At 36.7% G+C, this 21,720-nt stretch overlaps 1 protein-coding gene across 3 annotated transcripts in view; it reads right to left on the minus strand.

Annotated features, from left to right (window-relative positions):
* Positions 1–21,720, minus strand: part of LOC150105461 (GTP-binding protein 10) — a 210,743-nt gene that overhangs the window by 32,745 nt on the left and 156,278 nt on the right. The window lies entirely within an intron of this gene.

Raw genomic sequence — 21,720 nt, forward strand, 5'->3', positions numbered from 1 at the left:
TGAGATTTCCTCCTTCTGTGTTGCAAAGGAAACAAAGGCCTTTGAACAATGCAGCAAGATATTATGCCATATGGCTCTCATGTTGCTTTGAGTCACCTCTTGCCAAGATTCATAAATTTTTTGAATGGCATCTTTTATGTTAAATTTCTTCCAAAATTCATTCAAAGTCCAAGAATCTTCTTCTGTTGCAGCTTTAATAGCTTGAGCAAAAGTTTGTCTTACATAGTAAGCCTTGAAAGTGGAGATAACGCCTTGATTCATCAGCTGCAGAAATGATGTTGTGTTTGGAGGGAAAAAATGAATCGTGACATTTTCATCTAAGTCAGTCAATAGAGTTGGATGGCCTGGCACATTGTCTAATAAAAGCAAAATTTTGAAAGGAATATCATTCTTTTTACAATAGCTTTTAACTTCAGGGCAAAAACAAGTTTTAAACCAGTCTTCGAAAATTGAAGAATCACCCACGCTTTTTTTATTCGAACGACAATGAACAGGTAAATTGCTCTTTGTAAAGCCCTTAAGAGCTCTTGGGTTTTCCGCTCTGTACACTAACAGTGGCTTCAATTTCAAATCACTTGATGCATTACCTCTTAGTAAAAATGTCAATCGGTCTTTTGATACTTTATAACCAGCTTGTGTTTTTTCCTTCTCTGCTAGAAATGCGTGCGATGCCATTCTTTTACAGAACAAGTCAGTCTCTTCAGTGTTAAAAATTTGATCATCTGTGTAGCCTTCCTTCTCAATAAGCTCCCTCAATTCATTGGGAAATAATTCTGCAGTTTTAGTGTAAGCACTTGCGCTTTCACCTTGGATTCTTACATTATGGAGTCCCATATGCTTTTTGAAATTGTAGAACCACCCGTGACTTGCTACAGAAGTTTCACTATCATTTTCTTTTATTTTGTCATATAGACTTGTTGCTTTTGCCTGGATTATCATTTGACTCAAAGGAATCTTTTTCTGATTACAATCTTCAATCCAGATCATTAGAAGGCGTTCCATATTTTCCATTGTAGAAGATCGATTTCTCATGATCACTTTTGACATATAAGAAGCGGTGCTCATTCCATGTTGTTTAATCTTTTCTTTGCTCTGAATAATTGTACGTACAGATGACTCATTCATTGAATTCTCACGTGCTATTTTAGCAAACAAAGTCCATTTTCGTTCCATTTTATAATTTCAAGTTTCTTCTCTAATGTCAACCACTTGCATTTTTTTGTTACTCTAAACAGTGACTTCTTTGTTTTGTCTCTTTTCACTCATACTTAAATAATAAAAAAATATTAAATACTAATATTAACGTAAATAATAAAATGCAGCAGGGAAAGAAGGTATCTACGTGAAAGCCAATCGATTAACTACTGCATAAACATGGCTCTCGACACCTGGGAGTCGCCGGTCAGTGTTGACAATGTTAGTGTAATAAAAAAAAATTTTTTTAAAATCTGCTAACGCCCTTTTATTCCCGTACAGGGAGTAGCGAGGCCATTTAGCCCCATCTAACTTTTGGAGACTGAGTGGGCAATTCAATTTCCACTGGTACCCAATCAGAGATAGCTGGCCCAAGGCTATCACTAATTAAGCGGCACCCAGTGAAGAGAATGGCTCAACAAGTGCTGCCATCTGGTGGTCCCTAACACAATATATTTAATGTCTGAAATAGTGTGGGTTCTGCGGTCGATTTTCTTGAGTTTACGGGATGAAAAACCCAAGTTTCCAGGATAAAAAACCCGCTTGCCCGTGCCAGTCGAAAAAAGGCTTAGAAAAATTTCCTCTAGTCACCGACTAGACTCGAAATAGTCTTCCTTCAGGCGGCCAAGCACCGTGATGTGCAAACACCACATCCACTGAGCTGTGGTTTTGATTATTACACTTATCATTATTGTAGTAATTGTAGTGTAGTAATGATAAGTGTAATAATCAAAACCGCACTATACAAGGTATTCATGTACTTTCTTGTCTAATATAATTACTTGATTAGCAATCAAGCATCTTTATCAACTATCTCTGATCCAGAGTAATTTAAAAATATATTGAAATAGCATTTTACTACTACATCATCATCAAATTCCTGCCATATACCCCCCAGGGGGTGTACAGGATATTTTGACAGTAATACATGAAAAAGTTACATCACTGCTAACTTCCTATCACCAGTTTTCCTCCAAATTAGCCTGTTATCTGTCAACATTCCAATATTATCAGCTCTTCTACTTCTGTCCTCTAAGGCACTTTTTACTATGCCAATCCACCTACATCGTGGTCTTCTTCCGAGTATTTTTTCCTGGCAAACAAGAATAAATTGAATAGCAAAACAAGAACACTTGTTTTGCTATTCAACTCTGTTTAAATACCACCTGAGATTAACTTTGCTAACACACTCTTGAATGCTAACAATGTCCCCCAGTCTTTGATCAAGAGTGTTATTTCTAACCCAGCTCTAAGATCCATAAGTTAAAATTGGTTTGAACATGGCTTTATATCAGTTTAGTGTTTTGACTAAATTCTCTCTCATATTCTATACACATTTATTCAGTTGACTTCCTACATACTATCTTTGCTAATTCTGCTGTCTATTTCCAAATTCAATTTGGCATCTTCACTAAAAATTATGACTAAATAGCTGAAATGTCTTGTTCAATAGATTCTCCATTCAAGATGCAATTGATGTTTTTAATGTTTCTGCCCATTTTCATACCAAGTTCATCACAGCAGTTATCCAATTTAGTCAGGGAATCCTGCAGACTTGTCCTGGATTTATTTAGGAATATAACATCATCTGCATAAAGTAAAGAACTGAGATTAACATCTACAATTTTGACATCAGGTTTAATACGTTTCTTCATAATGTGATCCGTGGAGATAATGTACACCCTTATCTCACATGTGATTTAGCATAAAACCATCTTCCTGTAACTCCTTCTATTCTAACTGCTAATTTACAACTCTGTATCCTAGTATAGTCATAAAAACTGTTACAACTTGAACAGCACATAAACCTTTAATCTATTAGCAAATCATTTACAGCTTTCAGCACATACAAACCACATATATAATGTGCATATTAGCAGCACTCAATATTTGAGCTATCTCAAGCTCTGACCACAATTTGAAGTCCAATGGATTCAGATCAGGACTTCCAGACAGCCAATCAGATGGTGATTTGTGGTCGGGCACATCTGCTTCCAACTACTGTTGGAAAGTCCACTGACTACCGTGATCCAAGGTGTTGTTCAGGGCCATACTACAGGTTCCAGCACAGTATCTTGATACACTTTGTTGGAGGTTTTGATCCCTTTCTTGCAGAAATGCAAGTTAGATACCCCTCCCACACACACACACACCAAACTATCGCTGACGTAGGGTGATGACCTCTCTGGATCCTGAGTGCTATGGCATATGCTGAGCGACCATTCGGGGCTTTTATACCTCATCATTTTGGCAGTTAAATAACTCTTCAATAGTGAAAAATTTCTTATCTATGAAAATAAATCTGTGTCCATTGTTTGCGTACAATGGAAAAGTGCCTTTGATTTTATCACCCTTTGCTGTATAAGTTGAGGTGTTAAGAAGTCCCCAGTAGAATGACAACTGGCTTTCACTCCCAGCTCACCAGTTGTGTCCTAATGCAACATGGTCAACCTGTTCTTTAGCAGTCAGATACATCTTCTGTATCATTATAATGGTTAATAGTCCAATACACAAACATCCTGCTGATCCCGAGCGTTTTTAATGTGTTGAAAATAATGGGTGGCTGCATTTCAACCTTGTTAGGTGCTAGTACAGATGCACAGTTCTCATAATCTCCCCACTGCAAGTTAATCTGTACAGCTAGACAGCTCTCTCTCTCTCTCTCTCTCTAGTGATAAACATGCAAATGTTGGCTGCACACAGCGCCACCAACAGAATTAGGCTCGCTCGATTCTGTGGGCAGCTTTGGGGTGTGCAGAAATTGTAACAGTATTTATGGCAAGATTGACTAAGCATTGCTTGATATAATGTCCCATTTACACCACACAACTGAAGCATTTTGAACAGCTTTTTTTTTTCTTTTTTTTCTACAAAACTTAAATGCAAATCCTTGTCATATTCCCACGATTTCTCAACTATTTGTTTTAAAGTGAAAATCTGATCCTGACCACCTCTGTTTGACCTGAACTCAGCTTTGTTCTTCTCCAAGCTTGTTCACCACAAATTTTTCTTAGCCATTTCTCAAGTATACTTACATAATGATATTACCAGGTACACTCAGTAGGGAAATACCTATGTAATTCTCACATTCAGGTTTATTTCCCTTTTTGTAGATTCTATGAGTGCTCTACTCCAATCATCTGGTATTCAGCCCTCGAACCAGACCTTTTGAATTTTATTAATTCAAATCTATTAATTATTAACATTAAAGTTAACTATTAACAGTTAGTTATGCTCTTGTTAGCTGTTCTGGCAAGATGGAATGATTGAATTTGTGGTCCTTTATTCCTTTGTCAGATTTGCAATGAAATTTCTGGATTAAGGAATATTATTGAGCACATGGCTCACCCATTGTGAGCTGTTTTTTTGGGATGTTTGTTCTGAGATATTTGTTTTAGTCCACTACTACATGGTAGAACATAACAGGCTGAGAATATTCTTGAGCCTTTGGCTTGCCCATTTTGGGGTTCTGGATTTTAAAAAAAAACTTACATGTTCAGTATGGTTTTGGGACATGTTTTGCAGGATCACACTCACTGTAGTTTACTGCTTGGCAGGTTGTAAGTTAGCATGGATAATAGTATTTGCAAAAAATTTTGCAGCCTTTTTGCATAGGCAAGTTTTGATCTTAGAGATATTAGTTTCACAGTGAAACATGTTTCTTAAGAACTGTGGTGCATTAAACGCTATTTCCGATAATGTTGCCCTCTGGGGACATTTGTCTTCTTGTGAATAGCACTGCAGTGCTCTTGTTTGCATTAACATCAATTTGACATTTTTTTGAACCACTGTTCTAGTACTGAGATAGCACTTTTCAGTTAGGTTGCTAGGAGCAAAATACGATTGCAGTATTATCTGGGTTTAGGGCCATTGTGGTGGCAACTGTGCATGGGATGTCAGCCACATAGATAGCAAATAGCAGAAGATAGAAGAGGGCCCTGAGAGACATCTGCAGTGATGTTGCATTTAGATGATCTAATTGTCTGTAGCTTCATTCACAGTTTGCGATTAATGAGATATGATTTGGTAAGTTTGACTAGTCCTATTGGAAATTTGGCCTGCAGGAATTTGAAAAAAGCCTATTGTGCCATATTTTGATAAATGTTAATAAATGTGAATTTCTGCAGTCTTATTAGTATTACCCTCTCAGTTGTTTTTCCTAGGCAGGAAAGCAGACTGACTTAGGAATAGGTTTTGGGGAAGATGTTCTGTTTTTCCTGGTTTTGGAATTAAGTTTACATCTGCTACTTTCCATCATGCAGGAAAGTAGTGATATCTTAATATGTGCATTACGGTTTTATGTAGCAGGCATTTGATGATTTTGTTAGAAATCCCATCTGGGCCTGGCGCTTTCCTATTCTTAAGTTTGGTGATGATTTCATGTACCTCATGCAGCTGCCACGCACAAACTTGGAGGTCAGTCAGAGTTTGTGCGTGGCAGCTGTTAATGAATTTGTTATCCTTTTCTAGGTTTGAAATTGAGTTGTCAATTTTTTCCTTTAAGTCGATTGTGGGAATTGGGCCAACAGATTCATGTAGAGCTGTCGTTAGTTTTGCCCAGTTGATAGCTGGACTTATACTCGGTTGTGGTCATCCATCACACTTATTTGGTAATGATGCACGATATTTAGTAGTACTGCTATATCAAGGATATCAGGAAGCCCTGCCACATTTTAGTCTGTGAGTTCTGGTGGTCACTGTGTTCTTAAGATAGCAATTATCAAGAATGCAATTTGTTAAAAATTTGTATAGTAGAATTTAACACATGAAGCCGCTTGCATTCTAATAACATTACCAAAAGTACATCCATTCTTAGAAATAATTTTGCTTGAGCAAGTCCACTTGATACATTCAAACTCATATAATCACATAATACAATACGTGTTGGATGCAATCCTGTTCCACTCCCACGATTCAATATTTTTGGAAGACAAGTACACATGAGCTAGTTACTAGTAACTCGTGTTTTCTGTTTTGGCCTATTAGCAAAGCATAGTGTATGTTGGTTATGTAAATAAATGTATTTCCTTAAAATATTTTTTTTTACATTTCAATCTAAAAATCGGCCATGTGCAAGTGTCCACTATGACTACTGTACAAAGCAAAGATAGCAGCAACAAAAGCCAACGATGAACAAGTACCTCTTGTCTCAGCAGTGTACTGCTGTTGACTGCTGATAAACCCACAAAGTGCCGCAGCTGCAAAATTGATATCAGCAACAAAAAAGGGTATAATGTGCAAGTTCTGCTGTCACTGGTTACACGCTTCCTAAGCAAAAATGGATGAAACAGCACATAAAATACATATTGACCTTAACCAGCCCTATTTCTGTTTGCTGTGCCTCCCGCCTGTAAAACAGCTCCTGAATTTAGGCAACCGAATAGAAAACCTTGAACAACACATCAGTGTTATGAACGAAACTCTTTCCTCCAAAATACACATACTAGAAACCAAGCTCGAATCAACTGACAATCAGCAGCATTATTTCACGAATAAACTCCGTGAAATAATCACATCAATGGTGCAAGACTCGATGGAGGCCAAAAATAAAAAATCCAATGCTGTCATTTTGAACTTTCCAAAAGAAAATGGAAAAGCACTAAAAGAAGACATCATCAAACTAGCTGAAGAATGAGACATCGACCCTAAAAATATCATCGGATGACATTGTTTTGGACCCATAAACAAAAGCAAGGATGGAACAAACTTTCCACGCCTCGTAAAAGTGACTTACGACACGCCGACAAGCACATCAAAACTAATAGCAGTGATTGACAACAAGTTCAAAGACACTTGTCCACAGTTGCGCATATGTGCTCGACCAGACTTATCATTTGCACAAAGGAAACAAGGACGCCATCTTCGAAGACAACTTGCAGAAAAATATGAAAATGGTGACTACAGTTGGACCATCGACTACAGACAAGTTAAATTGGTACAAAAACTAAGTGATACCACTAGCAGCCACCATGGTGACCAGTATACAGGCACTGCATAGGAAAAGTGCAGGACCCCCTGCAGTCAAACATGACTCACAAAACCCTACAAATCCACTTTAACAACATCTGTGGCCTAAACTCCAACCTTAATAGTGTCCACTACCACCTATAGTCTACCAAACCCCACCTACTCTTTCTGGCAGAAACTCAGATCTCACCTCTCTCCAGCACTATTCATCTGAACCTTCCAAACTACACACTCTAACTCCTTTCGACCGAAGGGTGGCATCTGTGCATATATCCGCTCCAACATACCTTGCCAGAGAGCACCCAACTTAGAATCGCCCAACTTTCATCTCCTCTGGATGAAAATATCCCTACCCAACTCAGTCAAATTCACATGTTGTCTCTATTGCTCCCCAAATGCAACCAACTACTCTGAGCTCTTTGATTTCCTCTCCCTAAAAATCGACTTTCTCCAGTCCCACTTTCCCAACAGCAAAATCATCTTTTTAAGAGATTTTAATGTCCACAATACCAACTGGCTTTCCTCCTCCAGCTGTACAGATCTTGCAGGCAGAGATGCTGAAACATTCACCATCACTAATGACCTTACACAACTTGTTCAGATGCCAACCAGAATACCTGATAACCCAAACCACTCTCAAAACACCCTAGACCTCTTCCTGACCAATGATCCTTCCAAATACACAGTGAAAGTAGAGGGCAATTCTGATCACAACCAAGTGCTCATCTCCTCCCCCATGTAACAACACTTACATAGCCACTCCCATACAAGAATAGTTTGGCATTATAACAGTGCCAAGCGGGACAGCCTCTGCAACTTCTATGCCTCATTCCCATGGTTAGACTATTGCTTCCGACTTTCCAACATGCACTAAACTAATAACCATGCCAGTAATCCCTCACTGGCATGGAATCATACATTCCCCACAGTACTCTGACCTGCCATTCTCTAACTAAACTCTGGTTTTCCAAAAGATGTACCAAGGCAGTACAAATAAAAAACCAAACATATCATCAGTGGCTCAGATCAAGAACCCCATCCTCCTTTACAGCTTATACCCAAGCCCGAAATAAATGCAAAAAAAAAAAAAAACAATCAGTGCTTTCAAACAGAGTTCGAAAGAGCAAAAAGCAGGAAATTAGCAGCCTGTCCAAATGGCAGCCGAGCCTTTTTGATCTCTCGCCAAAGCACCGTAACTTCTGCCCAACACTATTCCCACCTCTACCATATCCAGATGACTCCATTGCATCATCTCCTACAGAAAAGGCTAATAAGGCTAATCATCTGGCCTCACACTTTGTTCTCCAATGCACACAAAATCAACAATGGCAAATATCCCCCAACCATTCTAGATGCCCAACATACAATGCCCCCTATATCCTTTTGCCAGAAAGAGATCAGCAAAACCTGTCTAAATTAGACACAATAAAAGTCTTCTGGCCCTGATGGTACTCCTCCAATTGTCCTGAAGGTTTGTGCACCAGAACTGTCTCCTGTCCTATGTCACTTATATATACTGTCTTACTCCACTGGTATTCCAGCCTGGAAATTGGCTTATATTCAACCCATTCTCCAAAAGGTGCGACAAGTCACTGCCGTCCAACTACCGCTCCATCTCACTCACCTCAGTCCTGACTAAAGTAATGGAAAAAATCAATTCCCAACTCCTACACTACCTTGAAGCTACCTGTCTAATAAACGACCGCCAGTATGGATTCCGTCGCTGCCAATCAACAGGAGATCTGCTTACATATGTCACCCATCTCTGGTCAAATGCCATGGAGAAGTTTGCCAAATCTCAAGCAGTTGGAATTGATATTTCCAAGGCATTTGACCGAGTCCGGCACAAGGGCTTACTAAGCAAGCTACCATCGTTTGGTTTATCTCAAGACCTCTGTAATTGGAATGTCAGCTTTCTGTCTGGACACTCACTATGTGTGGTGGTGGATGGCTCCTTATCCTCTCACTATTTAACTAATGCTGAGGTTCCTCAAGATTCTGTCCTATCACCAACCCCTCTTCCTACTATATCAATGACCTACTTCAGCTTATTTCCAACCCAATACACAGCTTTGTAGATGACAGCACATTGCACTCCTCCCTTTCTTTTGATAAACCTTACTCCACACAACTCACCTCAACCTATAGATCAGCAACTACCCCTGCCCCTAATTCAGACCTCCAAGGGGATTCAGATATATCACCTAGTCAATTTCAATGCAAATAAAACCCAGTACTGTCTCATTTCTCATAAAAAAAGAAGAACCAGTTTCTCTCAGTATTATTTTTGACAATACCCAAATTTCCAGACTATTTGAGATTTCTCTTCTTGGAATTACCCTGACATCAAGCCTCTCCTGGCACAAACACATAACAACCATTTCATCCTCAGCTTCTAAAAAACTAGGATTTCTTTCGCTCAAGACGTTCCTTCACTCCTGAACAGCTATTAACCTTATACAAATCACAAATCCACCCAACCATCTAATACTGCTCCCACAAATGGGATGGGGCCCCAAAAGCTCCCTCAAATTGCTTGACTCCATACAGAGGAGAGCAATCAGGCTTATTATGACCCATCTCTTACCAAATCATTCCTCCCACTTTCACACAGACGATTCGTCTCTGTACTATGTGTCTTCTACAAATATTTCTATGGAAAATGTTCATCCAAAATAGCATCAATAATTCCCCCACTTAGTACCAAGCTCATTGGAACATGTGCAGCTGCTGCTCAACATCCCTACACAGTGCACCTTGAAACCCACAAAACAAGTTTCTTCTCCTCGTCCTTCGTCCCTGCAACTGCTACACTATGGAAGTCTTCCCCTTGATGTGTTCCTAGGGAATACAATCTGCAGTCATTCGAATCTAATGTAATGTGAACAAGTACCTTCTTTCCCAACCCATACACAGTACTATAGGTTGATCTACCAACTTCTAGTAGGGCTCAACATTAAAAAAGACAACACATCACTATTGTGAAGAATGGGGGCAAGATTATTTTTCTGTTATAAAAGAAAAATATTATTTAACCCTTTGACATATAAATTATTTTTAAAGTTGACTCTAAATTCATTTGAAATTGATGTGAACTTCGTAATGTCGGCGATACATCAAAATCAATTTTGGTGCAAAAAACAAAAGACTTGTCACAGACATCTTTGTATGTTAATGGTTTAATTGTATGTTTTTGTTGAATTACCAAAGATATGAAACCTGGAATGTCACTTTAAAACAGTACATAGTAACTCTGAAATTAATTATCAACAAAATAGTGATTTGCAGAAAGCTAAACTTAAAGAACTGAAAAAAAGCCTTTCAGCTCAAGAATAACATAACTGGAAGATTGCACCCTTCCAATTCTTGCTAAAAATGAGAAACCATTTAGTGATGGGGCAATTTTCAAAAAGGCATTTTTAGAAGCAGCTGATTCCTTGTTTTGCAACTTCAGAAATAGTTTGGAAGATAATTTTTGGAAATATTTGCCATGTAGCAAGTATCCCAATTTAAAAAACGTGCAGAAAAATGCACAATGTATTTGTTAAAGCAGCATTTTCAAGTAAATATAATTAATACAAAGTACTCAACCACTTGGACTGGTGTTTATGACATGCTCTGAGTAATAACAGACCAAATAATAAAAAAAAAATTTGCTGTTGAACAAGAAATTGCAAATTTCAAAACTCAAGAAAGTTCAAAATAATATAGTTTTTGTGTTTCTTTTTATGATTTTTTTATTATTAACTATATTATCATAAAAGCACCGTCACCTAGGTCAGTGGTGGCAAACCTTTTTATGTGCGTTTGCCAAAAATTTACCAATCGATTTGCTGACGTGCCAGGTAGTTTTTAATAGGGGAAAAATTAAACTTAATTTATTTATAAATTTATAATATATATATTTATTTATAATATTTCATAAATACCAGTAATTATTTATAATTTTATAAATAATATTTTATTTTATTTATAATATTTTATAAATAATTATTTATAATTTTATAATATTTCATTTTAATTATAATATTTATTTGTAACATCCTAAACAGATATTAAAATATAAGCCAATTGGAAAGAGAAGGCAGGGTAGACCTCAAAAAAGGATATTGGATGTATAATGAGACCGGAACAGACTATATGGTCTATACCAGTAATTAGTGTTATGATGATGATGTTATTTATTTATATATACATTTATAATGTTATTTAGTGTAAAATTGATTATTGTATTTATTAATTGATTTTCATTATGTTGGTTTGAAAAAAAAAAAAAAAACAGTAGTGAGAAAAATATTTATGCATTGTAACTCACCATCAAAGTTAGATGAGCAAGGGAAACAGCAGAAGGATGTCAACTTGTCGGCGAAATGCTTACTATATTTACTCGAAAATAACTCAACCTAGCATATAACTCGGCACCCCTGATTTTACTTTACAAAAAAAAAGACATTAAAAAGTGTTGCACATGCCTCACACACGAAAAATGTTTAAACATGTTCACGTTGAGGAGATAATTAAACAACACGTCCTCCCCCAACAGCCACTATACTGCAGATGCAAGAAAAACAAGTAGTTTTATTGTATCCCTGTAAGGTACAGAGGCTTTTGCAGTCTGTGTAATATATTTCTCAACAAATAGTGCAATCAGAGACAGCTAGAATAAAAACGGGCGCTAACTAATGAATCACATGTCCTCTCTCACAGAAACTATGCTGTATAGACTCAAGCATTGAAGTATTTTTAATTTAATTCAAGCATTTTTTACATTGAAGATAAGTTGCTGTGATGCTGTTGTTTGTTAACTAGAAACTTCAGTACATCTTTTTTGTAAGAGTAGCAGATAACACATCGTGTGGCCATTTGTTAGTGCTGTTCTCAGAACCTGTGCCCGGCTGCATGTGATTCATTAAATGGGTAATGGCAAGTGAGATGAAGAAAGAATGAAATAAATTATTTAGAAACAATTATAATAATTACGGTTGTTCAGCCAAACCCACCGGGCAAGGTACATGTAATCAGTAAATACAAAAAAAATACGCTCTCTCTCGATGCTTAACTTAAACCGAATAAGCAGAGTGAGTGCATGGTGGGCGAGTAAAACAAACGCCAGACCACCAAACAATTCAGCTGGTAGCGCGGTTGCCACCATGCAGCCTCGCCATTAGTTGAGCTACTTTACCGCGAACAAAGAGACTGTGAAATGGTGACACGAACAGGGTGCATTTTTCGTTTCTATTAATTAAATTATTTATTCATTAGTCCCGATTAAACGCTGTTTACTTGTATTTTAGAGTTTTGTGAAATGAAACACCTAGATTTTCTAGAGTTTTTTTAGGCGACCCTGCATTTAGCTTTCGTGACCCGGTGCTGATGTTACACCATGATAACCAAGAATGTAATAATTTCAGTTATCATGGTGTAACAAATAAATAAAAATATAACATCCTATGAAAGTAGCTAATACAAGATATTTAAAGACAGAAAATATGCTTGCATCCAAGAAAATTAATTATAGCAGAAATTGTTTGTTTAACTAAATAATAAAAAAGGGAATCTTATTACAAAAAAAAAAAAGGATATGAAAAAAATAGGTTAAGTAAGACAAAGAGGATTAGAGATAAGAATTTGTATGTGAGAGGCTAGTTTAACACTTGAAAAAAGGAGATTAAAATATTCAAGTAAATTCTAAGAGGGGATTAATTTAGTATAGAGGCTAGCTTAAAACAAATGACGATCGCTGAAGGTCAATTCCCGAAGTAAGAGTCGCGTGCAAGTGAACAGTAGCATGTTTTGGGCAGAAAAACACGACTTTAATTGGTGAGTGAGATCGACTCCAGTAAGGGGGGGGGGAGAAATTGTATTAGGTGCTGATAGGGGCCCATACAGATAAAAGGGTGAGGAACCCTCCCACAAGGCTTTTTTTCCCCTCAGTTTCTTCATGAAATTTTCGTATAGGGAACACGGGTTTTCCTGAGTGACAGCGTAGGAGTTATCTCTGTCTGACGCAACAAGGAAACAAAGTGTGCGGGAATTCGATCCTGTATTCCTATTGCAAGAGACGAGGAATGCCGTATAGTTACAAGAAGGAAGAAATTGTCTATGCATCTCATCATCCAGTACTCATATCGAGGGAAAGAAAATCCATACAGAAGTCCATGCCCACGTGAGGAGTTCTGTGGTGATAGAATAGAAGATCCTGTGTGTGTCCTTTATTCAAGCATGAAAGGTATAGATCGTGAAAACCAGGGTTCGTCCTAGAAAGGTACTGTAAAATCTTGTATCAATTGAAATCGCATATAGTTGCAATCATTGTTAATTACCAGACAGTCGAAGATATACTAGGACTTTAGTACAAATCAGAATAGAATGAGAGTAAACTAGTTTATATTATTTGATAAGCATTCATGTGCTAGAGATTCATGTATGCGCATGGTATTTCAAATGAGAGTGTCTTAAGGGTCAAATGTATGTATGTATGGGCATAGCGAAAGCATAGTTTAACCTATATTGTTTTGTTTTGTAAGTTAGATAAGGTAAACTGAATATAAACGTTAATGTCCATGGCATTATAGCAATATAGAGCATTCTGACTAGTATAAGGTTAAGTAAAGTGTTAATTTGTTCCATGATTATATATGTATATTTATATGTATAAAGTCTGATATGACGGCATGATCGCAAATTCCCATACAGGATTTTGCCCTAATACTTGTAATTTGCTTGTGTAATTTTATTCTTAGTATTGAATTGTGTTTTATATAATAGAAATTGAATTGTACCATGTTTGAGATTTTAAATAAATCTTTTGTTTCATTGACAATACAGTTGTTTGAAATTGCTGCCTAATGCACCACTTGAAAAATGTACGAACCTAATCACGCAGAAAATTAATGTGTTAAGTTACGAGACAAAGGGTCACGACTGCTTAATTGTTTCACACTCAGACATATTTTTGTATTTGCTCCTTGTTTTCGAATTATATATCCTAAACTAAATGTCCTGAAAGGCGCAGTATAACATAAATATTAGGGACACTAAGGGGAGAAAAATCTTAAATATTTGAATTTTATAATATCTCGTACATAGTTAAGTTTTGAATAAAGATAAAATTAGAGATTCACTTAGAAGGTTAAAGAAAAGTTTAATAATCGTAGATAGGGACACAACACTGGGTCATGACCCCCTATTTGGGAAACGCTGGTATAGTGAGTCAGAAAAAAAAAGGATATTAAGCTGGCCAGATTAAAGAAGAAATAAGATAACCACATCAAAAAGGAAAGGTTAGCAACAGCTTGCAAATATTTAGCACCTAAAACAAGGACTTTCATCAAAAGAGAAGAACACGAGTGACGTCATTGTGCCAGAGGGTGATCACGGGTACTTCGGAGTCAAAACAAAGAACGAGGAGGACTTTTAAGGAACTGAGAAAGAGAGAGATGATTAATAATTCTTGGCAGGAAGATCTGTAGTTCATACTTCTTAACCATGAGAGTACACTCATGGTTTATCGTTATAGTTTTGTCAATGGTCCTTCTCCCTGAAGATCTCTAGGCAGTTCCCAAGGCATGTCTGCTGATATATCACACAGTATAGCAGGCCGTGATCTCAAGCACAACTGCCCAGGGTCCAGTGGATAAACATCAAAGGCGAAATCATAATCTCTCCAGTTACTTGCTACTGTAAACAACAGGCAGCTGCTAGCCAAGGAAGAAAGAAAAAAAAAAAGAAAGAAGGATATCATTTGCTACTTGGGCCAGGACAACCGCGATGGTATAGAGTACCGAAATGTCCAAGTAAAGAAAAGAAGTATCCAGATCAAGGCAAAGATACGAGATGTTCTGATGGAAGCTTTTTTCATAGTAAAAGACTGTTCATAAGGAAAAAAACTGTGAGTAACTACATCATATCGATGTTCTTGGATTGTAGATATGAGTAACTGTATGTATTTGTTAAGCAAGGATTGTCCTAAATTTGTAAGATACTAAGTACTGTGTTAGTTGCACGAAGGCAGAAATGTATGTTTTTTTTTTTTTTTGTATTTCCTGGAGTTAGCTATGCTGGGAGAAACAGTTATTCTCCATTACTTGTCTAGTATGTAATTATAATTTTTCTAGTTAGAATAAATGCTTTGTTGAACAACAATCTGATCTGATCATTGCCAATGCATTGTCTCGAAAAAAATTACAAACCTGTGTATTAATTAGATATTGCCATGACTTGCTATATGGATAAGAGAAATTTGACTAGATATTGCCTTTAATCCATTTTTTGATTCCTCACTCTCTCATTATTCAGTCTGACTGGCACAGTCATAAATAATAAATTTGTCAGACTGGAGAGTGAAAGAAACTGAATCAACTGCAATCGTATAGACGGCAATAACTATATTTAGAGTGCTACATGTGCGATAGGAACAAAGATCTAGAGCAGGAAGATAAGGGAGGGGGGAATGCAAATTAAGATAGAGGGAAATAACATTGTAGTGTAGATAAGCTTTGTGAGACAGCACAGTCTAAGAAATGATAACAATTAAATCATAAGAACAACAAAGCATAAATAAATAATTAAATAAAAAAGAAACAAAAATTAAACAAAAAACATAAAAAATAAAACAAAAACAAGTATTTGTTGTTCTTTTTACAGAGTTTGGTCAGTTTTTTTTTTTTTTTTTTTGTATCCATTTTGTTGGAATGATGTGAGTAGAGCCTGTTGTTACAGGTGCAGTGCTTGTCCTCAGGACAAAATTTGCTCTGCCCCAGAGAATAAGGTTTAGAAAGATTAACTGCAACAAAATGGATGGTATAATTTTAAACAGCTTTTGGCACACCACTGCCCTATCTATCTATCAGCATCAGCAATAACAATGGAATCACCACAAAGAGCATCGCCGTGATGTGACTGTCCTTGTTATCCATGTCATTTTAGTTTTCTTCACTGATTGTGTAATGCTAAACTGCCTCTGATAATGCTACTTTAGCTAGCGAAACATTAGCTGTAAATAATTAAAGCTAGTAAATTATTTGTTTATATTCAGTGTCTACGTAGTTTTTATGTTCCAGAAATTTTGACATGAATAGCAGCAACAGCTACAGAAATTTAAACATGGAATTAATCCTTGGAATAATGTTCTTGAGAAATAAACGCAAGTACTAACAAATATGAAAATGGAACAGGAATACTAATGGACAACTACACTTCAAAATCTTTAGAAGACGGTTAATCTCAGAGAGAAATATTATCAATACTATTATAATAAGTTTATGTATACTATATTATCCTTAACTTGGGTCACTGGCTGATTTCACTGAAAGGTGTATGAAAAGGAAGCATTAACCACCCCTACTGGCCACAATATGGTTAGACATTGTGCAAATTATAATGAAGTAGCATACACAAAATTTAATATTTGGAAAGGCTTAGATGTTGGTTATGCATTTTTAACTAAGTAATTTAAGGAAATTACAACGTCACTAGAATATACATTAAAATAAATTTTAATATACTTCAGTATTTCGGCAACGTCATGCCATTTTCAAGAAACATAAGAACAAGACATGTGCACACAGGCACAACAAACAGTAAATGAGGAAGAAGCAGGAAGCTATTATTTCTCCTAAAGTCCTCATGGTGCCCCCTAGTGGGCAATGTTGGTATTCTTGGGCGATTGGGCTGAAGGTCTTCTGATGTAGGTTTCCCAAATTTGGGGAAGTCTCATGCAGCTAAATTTGTTGAGGTTCAGATTGTTTCTTAGGGCTGAAGCTGATTCCATGAAAAGCCTTTCATACTTGTATATACTATGGTGTACTATCGTGACTTTCTTCCACCGTATTCTATAGTAGGTATCCAGCGCATGGTCAGCAAGACCAGAGTGGCTGTACTGGTGAAACCAGATGTAGTGCTTGTGTTCTGAAATTCTGATATTGGCCAAAGTAGGACAGCTTACAGCTGCAAGGGACCTGGTATACACAAGGCAGGTCTGGGGGCGGGGGGAAGGTTGGTCTTTAGTAGAGCAGATAAGGGATGCCAATTTTTTATATGGTCTATAACATGAAGTTAAGTCATGTTTTTTTTTAGGATTTTTGTAATTTTTTCTGAGGTGCCTCGGATATAGGGTATGGTGATGGATTTAGAGTAATCCTTGTTGTGAGGGGGGGGGGGAGGGTTGTGGTTTACTGGTTTCAATATTTTTTGGATTTGGGGGGGGGGGGGGGGTAGCCATTGGCTGAGAAAGTGTTGAGAATGTGGTTTAGTTCTGTGGTTAGGGCATTGTCATTTGAACAGATAAGTTTAGCCCTGTTGTGTAGTGTCTTAATGACTCCATATTATTGTGAGGAGGGGTGGTGGGATTGTATTGTTGGTGAATGTATTTGCCTGTATGGGTGGGTTTTCTATAGACTGAGAAAACCAAGGTTCCATCAGGCTGGCAGGTGACTAGTGTGTCTAAGAAAGGAAGGCAGTTGTATTTTTTCTTCTTCCAGGGTGAATTTGATTCTGGGGTGTTGGTTGTTTATATGTGTTAGGAAGGAGAGGAGTGCATTGGAGCCATGTGGCCAAATAGCAAACACATCATCAACATAGCGAAGCCAAATGGTTGGTTTTTGTGGGGCAGAGTTTAAGGCTTTCCTTCAAAAGTCTCCATATAAAAGTTGGCCAAGGCTGAGGAGAGTGGAGAACCCATGGCTGTCCCCTCTATTTGTTTGTAGAATTTTCCTTGCCAAACAAAACAGCCCGAGTTCATTGTGAACTGAAAAAGGACTGGGATATCGGGAGGAAATTTAGCTTGGATCAGCTCTAAGGATTCTTTGAGTTGGACATTTGTGAATAAGGAGGAGACTTCAAAACTAACCATTATGTCAGTGTGTTTAAGTGTAAGGTTTTCTATGCTGGCTTTGAAGTGGGCTGAGTTTTTTATGTGTGAAGGTGTGTTGCCAGTATAGTGTGAGGGAGCTTTGGCCAAATGTTTAGCTAGTTTGTATGTGGAGGAATCAATGCCAACCACTATGGGACGTAATGGCACATTTTCCTTATGTATTTTTGGGAGTCCATAAATACGGGTGGGGGGTGGTATGGAGTTAAATGATTTTAATTTGTTAGTGATTTCAAAAGCCAACATGCCCAGTATGGAAATTAAATCTCTACTGGAATTAAAGAAAAACAAGAAAATAATAATCACCAAAGCTGATAAATGGAACGCCACAGTATTGCTTAACCAAAAGGATTACAGAGGTAAGCTGAAAGCTTTATTGTTAGATCGGGCTACTTACCTCCCTATCGAGTACAATCCCACCAACTCACAAATTAGAAAACTCCACAGGCTCCTTAAGAAGGTCACTTCTTGGCCTGTAGAAATCACTAACAAATTAAAACCATTTAACTTCATACCCCCCCCCGGTATTTATGGACTCCCAAAAATGCATAAGGAAAATGTGCCATTACGTCCCATAGTGGATGGCATTGATTCTCCCACATACAAATTAATAAGCTACTATTCAATTTACCTCCTTGCCATATTAAAGATAGAAATAGTGAAAAAGGCTACATATCACTACCATATACAGGAATACCTTGTATAGCGCAGTTAATTAGTTGCAAGAAGCGTCCACGCTATGCAAAACTGCGTTGTTCGAGGTCTATTTATAAAGGTTTTCAATTTAATTTGTTGATTACAAAAATTTGGGATAATAAAAATGTTTTAAAATGAAAAAAAAATTGTTATTTTTATTAATTAAATAACAAACAAAATCCTTTTAAACTGATATAAAAGTTGTAGAAAACAAAGCAAGTATTGCTTCAATTTTGCATTACAGTAATTTTCTTTTTACTAAAGTAGTCTTTTAGTGTTTGTTGAACCATCCTTGTCTTTTTTGTCTCTTCAAGTACAGTACTACATCTCTGTAGCATTTGATGGCATTACCGAGACTTTGTCTCACTTTGATCCCTCTTTCCAAATTCGAGTCAGCATTTATGAGAAAGTCAGAAGCATCGTCTATTTTTCTCACAAAAGTTGAAAGGTCAGCAAAGGAAAATTCTTCAACCATGACATCAGTGGGGGTCTTCTTCTGCTTCATAGGGTCATTGTTGTTCCAACTCCAAAAGGGTTCATCATCCAGATCATTTGAATGAGAATCAATACATTCGTTCACATTGTCACAATCTAAACTTGTAAAACCAAGATCTTTGCCCATCTGCACAATTTCTGTTGAGATTTCCTCTTTGTGTGTTGCAAAGGCAACAAAGTTCTTTGAACAATGCAGCAAGATATTATGTCATATGGCTCTCATGTTGCTTTGAGTCACCTCTTGCCTCATAAATTTTTTGAATGGCATCTTTTATGTTAAATTTCTTCCAAAATTCATTTCCAAGAATCTTCTTCTGTTGCAGCTTTAATAGCTTGAGCAAAAGTTTGTCTTAAATAGTAAGCCTTGAAAGTGGAGATAATGCCTTGATTCATCGGCTGCAGAATTGATGTTGTGTTTGGAGGGAAAAAATGAATCTTGACATTTTCATCTAAGTCAGTCAATAGAGTTGGATGGCCTGGCACATTGTCTAATAAAAGCAAAATTTTGAAAGGAATATCATTCTTTTTACAATAGCTTTTAACTTCAGGGCAAAACAAGTTTTAAACCAGTCTTCGAAAATTGAACGAGTCACCCATGCTTTTTTATTCGAATACCAATGAACAGGTAAATTGTTCTTTGTAAAGCCCTTAAGAGCTCTTGGGTTTTCCGCTCTGTACACTAACAGTGGCTTCAATTTTAAATCACTTGATGCATTACCTCCTAGTAAAAGTGTAATCGGTCTTTTGACACTTTAAACCCAGCTTGTGTTTTTTCCTTCTCTGTTAGAAATGTGCGCGATGGCATTCTTTTCCAGAACAAGCCAGTCGCGTCAGCGTTAATAATGATCATCTGTGTAGCCTTCCTTCTCAATACGCTCCATCAATTCATTGGGAAATAATTCTGCAGTTTTCGTGTTAGCACTTGCACTTTCACCTTGGATTCTTATGTTATGGAGTCCCATATGATTTTTGAAATTGTAGAACCACTCACAACTTACTATAAAAGTTTCACTGGTTGTACCGCCTTCATTTTCGCTTTCATTTTCTTTTATTTTGTCATATAGACTTGTTGCTTTTGCCTAGATTATCATTTGACTTAAAGGAATCTTTTTCTGATTACAATCTTCAATCCAGATCATTAGAAGGCGTTTCATATTTTCCATTGTAGAAGATCGATTTCTCGTGATCACTTTTGACATATAAGAAGCGGTGCTCATTCCATGTTGGTTAATCTTTTCTTTGCTCTGAATAATTGCACATACAGATGACTCATTCATTGAATTCTCACATGCTATTTTAGCAAACAAAGCCCATTTTCGTTCCATTTTATAATTTCAAGTTTCTTCTCTAATGTAAACCACTTGCATTTTTTTGTTACTCCAACAGTGTCTTCTTTGTTTTGTCTCTTTTCACTCATACTTAAATAATAAAAAAATATTAAATACTAATATTAACATAAATAATAAAATGCCACGGGGAAAGAATGTGTCTACGTGAGAGCCAAGTGAATAACTACTGCATAAATGGTGCTCTCAAACCCGGGAGTTGCCGGTCAGTGTAATAATGATAAGTGTAATAATAAAACCAGCACTGTTCAAAACCGTGATATACAAGATTCCTGTATATCAGTTCTGTTTTGCCAAAATTAGCCAAAGTTCTTAAAAAGTATAACATCCACCCTTCTTTCATTCCTCTTAGACCATGTTCCTTGCTCAGTACACCCAAGCAAAACACATAACAATCCAAAATATTCTAGCATTTAACGTATTTGGTGAAACTGCAACATGCCTTATTTTGGCTAGATGGAAAAATCCATTGAATTACATCTAGAGGAACATAAAAGAGATGTCACATATGGCAGAACCAGAGCAAGTGCTCTGTCGAACGTCTTGAATTCTTCTAATGCTAACAATGAAAACCATCAGTCATCCAGTCATATAGGACAAATTGGAAAATATCTTTTGATGTTATGATCAACTGGACAGAAGAATTGTAGAATCTAAAAAAAAATCATCCTCCATCCAGTACATCTCAACACTGACCTCAGCTATAATCTCTCAGGCTGTCATTGTGTTTCTATCCAACTTTAGCATTCACGAGACCTTGTATGCGTGCGCATGCCCAACAATGAAGAGATACAAAGAACACTACAAACATTAAAAGCTTTAAAGTATAGAATTTTTTTTTTCTCTTTGCCTGCATTGTTTGTTGGCAGTTCCCTCAAGTTATGCACCAGAAGAAGTCTTCTTAGAAGATGAAACTATTTGTACAGTTTATTTAAATTAAAAGGTTTTTTTTTTTTTTTTAAATCTCTTGGCTTATAGTAATTTAATCTGTTTCAAAAAAAAAATAACAACTAAATATATATATACATACATACATACATACATATATATACATATATATATATATATATATATATATACACTGAGCCTATATATCCCTATCTAGGAATCACTCTGATAATGCATTATGCCACTATTCAAGAATGTGATTAT

The sequence above is a fragment of the Typopeltis vanoorti genome, chromosome 6, assembly GCF_054136105.1.
Source record: "Typopeltis vanoorti isolate ZY-2024b chromosome 6, IOZ_Tvanoo_1.0, whole genome shotgun sequence".
Classification (NCBI taxonomy): domain Eukaryota; kingdom Metazoa; phylum Arthropoda; class Arachnida; order Uropygi; family Thelyphonidae; genus Typopeltis; species Typopeltis vanoorti.